Below are 6,671 nucleotides of genomic sequence, written 5' to 3' on the forward strand. Positions count from 1 at the left end.
TATTATATTTTGTTTTATTTTTGAAATTTAAACTTTAAACTATATAATTTTAAGGATAAAAAATTTATTAAATTATATTTTCTATTAAAATTTTAAATTTAAAGGTAAATATAAAAATTAATGAATTTAAATTTAGATTTAAAATATTATGTTTAAATAAATGAGCAATCTACCTCACAGCTCATTTGATCTATATTAACTCGGCCAAATATAAAATAAGCTACAAAACACGTAATAATTAACAATCATGATTAAAGAAGCTAGTACACAAGGTAGCTACAAAACCCTATTTCAATAACACCTAATTCAAGTTCCGACTAAGATAAACGACCATGGAATACAACATTAAATAACACTCTACTTGAAAAAGTGCTAAGCCTTGGCTTTTCCAGCTTGAAGAGATTGAATCCTCCACTACACCTTCAATATCTAAAGGATGCAAAACCAAATGATCAGATAAACCAACAAACTTGGTAAACAATAGAGATGTTAAAAATAAAAAAAATATATAAATAGCCATTAAGATTTTTGACATGCCTTTGCAGAAGAATACCAATCACTTCTCTGTATGTCAAAGAATACTTCAGTCTGTTTCGCAGAATGAGAATAAGTGGCAAACATTCCCTCAACTTGTGGGGTCCAGACGATGGCTTTGGCGTCTGCATTAACAAATACAATGAATACAAAATTAAAATGAAGCAGTATTGGACGGGTAAGAAAGCCAAAAGAAAGCTCAAGAAAACAACATACATTAAACCAAAAGAAGCAGCATCACATTTCCATAAAACTAACACACACACATATGACAATCCAATATGCAATTGAACAAAATAAACCACATCAATCTCATTTTGAGGAACAAAAAATTATCCATTAAACTAGAACAACAAGAAAATGTAGCTCACACATTATAGATGGAGGTCTTTAGCAAAAGGAAAAATCATTTATAGAAAGTCAAGAAAGGAAAATACTACCCAAATTTCATCCATCCATGCAGCAAGTAAATTATATATGGTAAACAACAACAATTTGTTTCAAAGACCAACTGTTGAAGTGCATGTATGCACCAAAAACAGGACCAAATTTCCAATTTGACTAACTTTATTCAACCGTCAAACTGGGGATAACAATGACTAACTTCAACTTCACTTATTATTTTATCTTAGCAGATTTCTCACAACGTAAGCAGCTGAAGTACAATGAAACATATGAATGAAGTGAACCAAATTCAACCAGTCTCCAAGTCCCCTAAAAATGAGGAGGTCAAATGGTATTGTTCTCTATCAGATCTCTGCCGCCACAATCAAATTTACAGCAAGAAAATCACTAAAAAAAGCTGATCCATAAATAGTAATAGAACTCCTGATGGACAAGAAATAAGAAAAAAGAGAACTAGTTGGTAGGTTACCTCTTTAGTTGTCAAAATATTTGCACCATTGATATCCTGATGGATAACACCCTGTTCATGTAGATAAACCAAACCTTCCAAAACCTGTTCAACAAGTAATTAGCATATCGAAATGATACTTCAATAAGGAAATGAAGCAATAAATTGCAGTAGAAACAAACCTGGGCAATATAAACAACCACCAATGATTCAGGAAAAGGCCCAAATTTATTTGGCTTGATAATGTTTGCAAGTGAACCATTCTCCACATACCTTCAAACATGTAAAGCAATAAGTACAAGTTTCAAACATTTCGAGTACACTACATACCACAATGTAAGGTTTCTTACTCAAGAATTATATGCGGTGAGTTGTTGTCTTCAATGATCCAAGATACTTGACAATGTTTTTATGATTCAAATTCTACAAATAATTCAAATAAGATACTAAAACCCAACTTGTTAGCATCAGTAATAAGACCAGTAGCAGTAACTAACTACCATGAAGATGGCCACTGAAAAGCAAAAAATTAACAGGAAAATTAAAAGGGATTAATAGTTGCAACATAGCCAACCAGCAGTAAGACATCTTCAGTGCACATTTGCAGAACTCATGAGCATCAAACATACAAGTGAGAACACTGATGTAGCATTATAACAAGCAAAATGTTAAAAACCACCAAAATGCAGTTAAGGCTCAAAGGAGGGAGTTACCTTCAATAACTCAATTCAATGTTAAGATTACTTGAGGATAACAAACAACAGGAAGGTAAGACACGTAACAAGGAACGTAAGCTACAAGAAAAGACAACTGTTGATAAGCTTTTGTGACTAAAAAAATTCCAAAAGCACATGAACAATAATTTTTGCTCGTTAGAACCAACAACCTCATTGCAGAAGCTAAGAAAATACCACATATCATTCTCAAGAGAACCGATACTACAAGAACTAGGTCTTGATGGTAAAACTAAATGATGTATATATATAATGAAAAGAAGCATTCAGCAACCCCTATCCATGGTTATCATGTATATTTGTCGAAAACAAACAATTTGTTTTGTTAAGATTGCTGCCTACAATCAATTCGAGAAACCTAAACAATTGGCAATTGGCAACACAATCAATAGGTAAGACTCAAAATCATACGTTAACCTTACAATCACCTAAAACTCAATCAAGATAATCCAATTTAGAACCCCAAAATCCTATTCGAATATAATAGAACACCTTAAAACCAACTATGGCATAAATCAAAGTTCAGCTAAATCAATTAATTTAAAAAACCCTAAACCCTATTAAGCATTAATCTACTAATCAAATTTAAACACACAAAATCCACATCAAAGAATCCATAAGAAACAACTAATTTCAATGATAATAACAAAAGAAAGAAAGAAACTTTACCAAAAAAAAAAGGCGAGGAGGACTTACTAAAGAGTATCTGGTGGTCCGATAATTGTAACACTCCATTAAAAGATATTGTTTTCATCAACCAATCCGGTAGAGAACCCATCAACTGGATTCTTACAAAGATCTGACGAAAAACAACAAATCAAAAACCCCCATTGCGATGAATAAAATTGCATTCGTCAAGCAAAGTGCTTGATATTAGTTTATACCACAATAAGTAAAAATTGGCAACAAATGATGATTATTTTGGAATAAAACATTTCAAAAATAAAGCTTAAGAAAATTGAGAGATAAACATATAATATATAAAGAGATAAGCAAGGAAACTTACAGTTTCTGGTCATCGTCGATTTCTAGCTTCTTCTGGCATCCCGTAGTGAGGTTGGCGATATTGAACTGCAAAGAGAAAAAAAATAATAATAAAAAGAAAGGGTGCACGGTTAAATTTTAAACTTCGTAAAGCTTATTTTTTTGTGTAAGCAAGATACATTCATGGTTCAGAGATAGAACCTTCATGGCTGGAGGCGGAGCAGAGGCGGTGGCTAAAATCACTTCGATTTCTTCCTTCTGCTTAGGGTTTTCAAAAACGAGTTCCCTCTTTTGGAAGATGATCAAAATTATAATTAGAAATCTATATGGAATAAATAACACCCAAAATTAGAAAATAAAGAGGAAAAATGGAACAGTAATAAAAGCGACAGGGATCTGAGTAATGAACACAACAAGATGAAACACACTCACAAATAAACAAACAAAATAATAAAATTAAGTCTCATATATTTTCCAGGGAAACAAACGGTAGTAGGAATTGCTAACTCGTAAGTAGATTGGAGAGGTTTTGTGCTGAATCGTCTTTGGTGCCTCCATTTTCCTCTTCTTTTTTTCATTTTGTTTGCAAAGTTAGGGGTTTTAAGGGGGAAATTTGGGAAAACTCAGCGCGAAATTTTTTTTTAGTTAAAATGAATTTTGTGGCGTTTTTATAAAAAACGCCGCAAAAAATCATTTTATTTTGAACAAAATGACGTCGTTTTGCTCTGTTAATAATTTTTTATTTTATCTACTAAAAATTATTAGTTAAGTTACTTTATTTATTTATCAATGTTTTTTTAAAAAATCTAATATTTAAATATATCGAATTTATCAATGTTTTTTATCAATGTTTTTTTTAAATCTAATATTTAAACAAATCTAATATTTATTTATCAATATTTTTTTTAAATCTAATATTTAAATATATCAAATCAGTCAACAATGGGATCATCTTTCGAATTTTATCTTGCTTTTCTTCTCTTACCTTGCTGCTTATATAAACCAAACATTCCACAATTTAAATCATTCACCCTACCATTTTATATATCGAAAAGATAAATCACATATGCGAAAGAAAAAAAATTATCACTGACCAAACATAAAACCCTCTAAACCAAAAAGAATTTGAATTTTGAACACAACCTATGATGCAATTTTGCTCAATCTATCATTTTCTCATATTATATACGACATACAATGTATTGTATTAGGGTTATAAAATAAAATGATTTTTTTACAATTTTATTTATTATGATAAGAAAGTGATATATTCGGTAACACATGGGTCTTCAAAACCTATCGTCCAAGGTTCAAATCCTATAAAGTATGATTCAACTCTTGTTAAATCAAAATTATATCAAAACAATAATTGAATTTGACCTCATTAAATTAAATTATTAAATTAAAATTAAATGAGTCTATAAAAACAAGAGATGTTAGTCAATAAAAAAAAGTATGTTAATTAATTAAAGGTCTAACTGATCACCACGTCTGTATTATAAATATAGGGTTACGAATAATTCAAAGATAGTTGAATTTTGTTAAAATAGGGTTTTTGAATAGGGTACGAGTTTTATTATGGAAATTTAAGAAAGGGGTTAATGACTTCGCTAAATGAGGTTGTCTTTCTTATTTAGGGTTTAAAAAAAACTAAAAGAAGAGTACGGTACTGGGATTTGGATGGGCAGTGCAGTGCAATTAGTTCACTTTTATCTAATTTTATCGTCATTGTTGTTTTTATACTAATCACAAGTAAAGGCATTGTCTATCCGGACTATACATAAATCAACATGATGGGAAAGAAATACTAAAGTAAAATGAATAAAATAATTTATTATTAAAATAATGTTGGTTCAACATTTATTACTAAAATAATATGTTTTTTACATTAAAAAGAATTAGTTTGATGGAAGCGCAAATCAAAATTGGATGTGTGGATTTGGAACTAAACTAGCATAAGAAAATGTTAGCTGATGAGGAAAATGATCCAACTTGTATTCAATCCACATGTGTAATTGATGCAGCATATCTTTCTTGCAAAATCCAAAACCAACCTTAAACCAGTAACAAGAATCTCCCATAGGTTTTCTTTTATCTTCTAATTCTCCGAGAATCCACAATATTGGCTCTAAGTTTCGTGCCAGCACATGGTGGAAGGAAAATATATTCATACATGTGTAATTGATACACCATACAGCTCATTGGGAATGGATTCTCAAAAGGTGTTAGTTAAATCCATCTTCTCTCTTTCTATAATAATTTGTTAGGTAAAATATCCATCAATCTTTAATCTCCCCATAATGAAACTAAATAAAAACCATCCACATAAATTTAAAGATGTTCCTTTTTATATACAAAATTTCTTAATCAAACAAAGTTTAAGAATTTTTTTCGTTTTTTAAGCCATTTATATTGAAAACAAAAGAAAAATTCTGAACAAATGTTTAAATGTATTTCCACTCATTTTGGTATGGAGGATCAATTTGGGATTAACGGCGCATTTTCAAAAACAACGCTAATGCTCGAGTCTTTAGCGGCGTTTTTAAAAAAGCGCTGCTAAAGACCCGAGCATTAGCGGCGTTTTTGAAAAAGCGCCTCTAAAGCCTTGAAAGGTCAGAAACGATGCCGTTGGGCTTGGGTTTTTTGCGGCGTTTTTCTAAAAAACGCCACTAATGCTCATTTCTCGCGGCGCATTCCTGGAAGCGCCGCTAATGCTTGATCTTTAGCGGCGTTTTATGTAAAGCGCCGCTAATGCTCAATTTTTAGCGGCGTTTTTTATCCAAACGCCGCTAAAAACGCCGCTAAAAGTCTATTTTGGTGTAGTGATTTAATAATGTTTATATTAATCTCGCTGTAGATTATGTGTCTAAATGGGTAGAAGCTAAAGTTACCCGCCGTGCTGATGCTAAAATTGTGGTGGATTTTCTAAATAACACTATTCTTTTCCAAGTTTGGCACACGAGAGCATTAATCAACGATCAAGGAACTTATTTTTGCAACAAGGTAATCGATATGCTACTGAAAAAGTATGGGGTAACACAATGTGTGGCTACGGCTTATCACCCACAAATAAACAATCACGCAAAAAAGTTTCAAATCGTGAAATAAAGTCGATTCTGGAGAAGACCGTGAAACCAGATCGAAAGGAATGGAGCCTTCGATTAAATGATGCATTGTGGGCGTACCGCACTACTTTCAAGGGATCCATAGGAATGTCCCCTTACCGACTTATATTCGGTAAACCATGTCACCTTCTAGTGGAGTTAGAACATAAGGCATTTTGGGTTGTTAAAAATGCAACATGGAGTTGGACGCCCTAGATGATTATCGAAAATTAGACATTAAAGAGATTCAAGAGATCTGGCGTGATGCGTATGAAAACACCCAAATTTATGAAAACAAAACCAAGGTGTTCCATGACCAGAAAATATCCCGCAAACAATTTTCAATTGGTCAAAAAGTGTTACTTTACGACCCTACACTAAGGATTTTTGCAGGTAAACCTCAAACCAAATGGCTTAGTCCTTTTGTTATCACTAAATTATTTCCTCATGGTACAATTCAAA

At 31.8% G+C, this 6,671-nt stretch overlaps 1 long non-coding RNA gene across 1 annotated transcript; it reads right to left on the minus strand.

The window, feature by feature from the left end:
- Positions 1-202: 202 nt before the first annotated feature.
- On the minus strand, positions 203-1,752 carry LOC105798653 (uncharacterized). Its single transcript, XR_008188484.1, has 4 exons — positions 1,738-1,752; positions 1,570-1,660; positions 1,409-1,492; positions 203-659 (listed from the first exon to the last, which is right to left on the minus strand). It is a non-coding gene; the product is annotated as an uncharacterized LOC105798653 (long non-coding RNA).
- Between the last annotated feature and the right edge of the window lie 4,919 nt (positions 1,753-6,671).

Source organism: Gossypium raimondii, chromosome 9, assembly GCF_025698545.1.
Source record: "Gossypium raimondii isolate GPD5lz chromosome 9, ASM2569854v1, whole genome shotgun sequence".
NCBI classification, from domain to species: Eukaryota; Viridiplantae; Streptophyta; class Magnoliopsida; order Malvales; family Malvaceae; genus Gossypium; species Gossypium raimondii.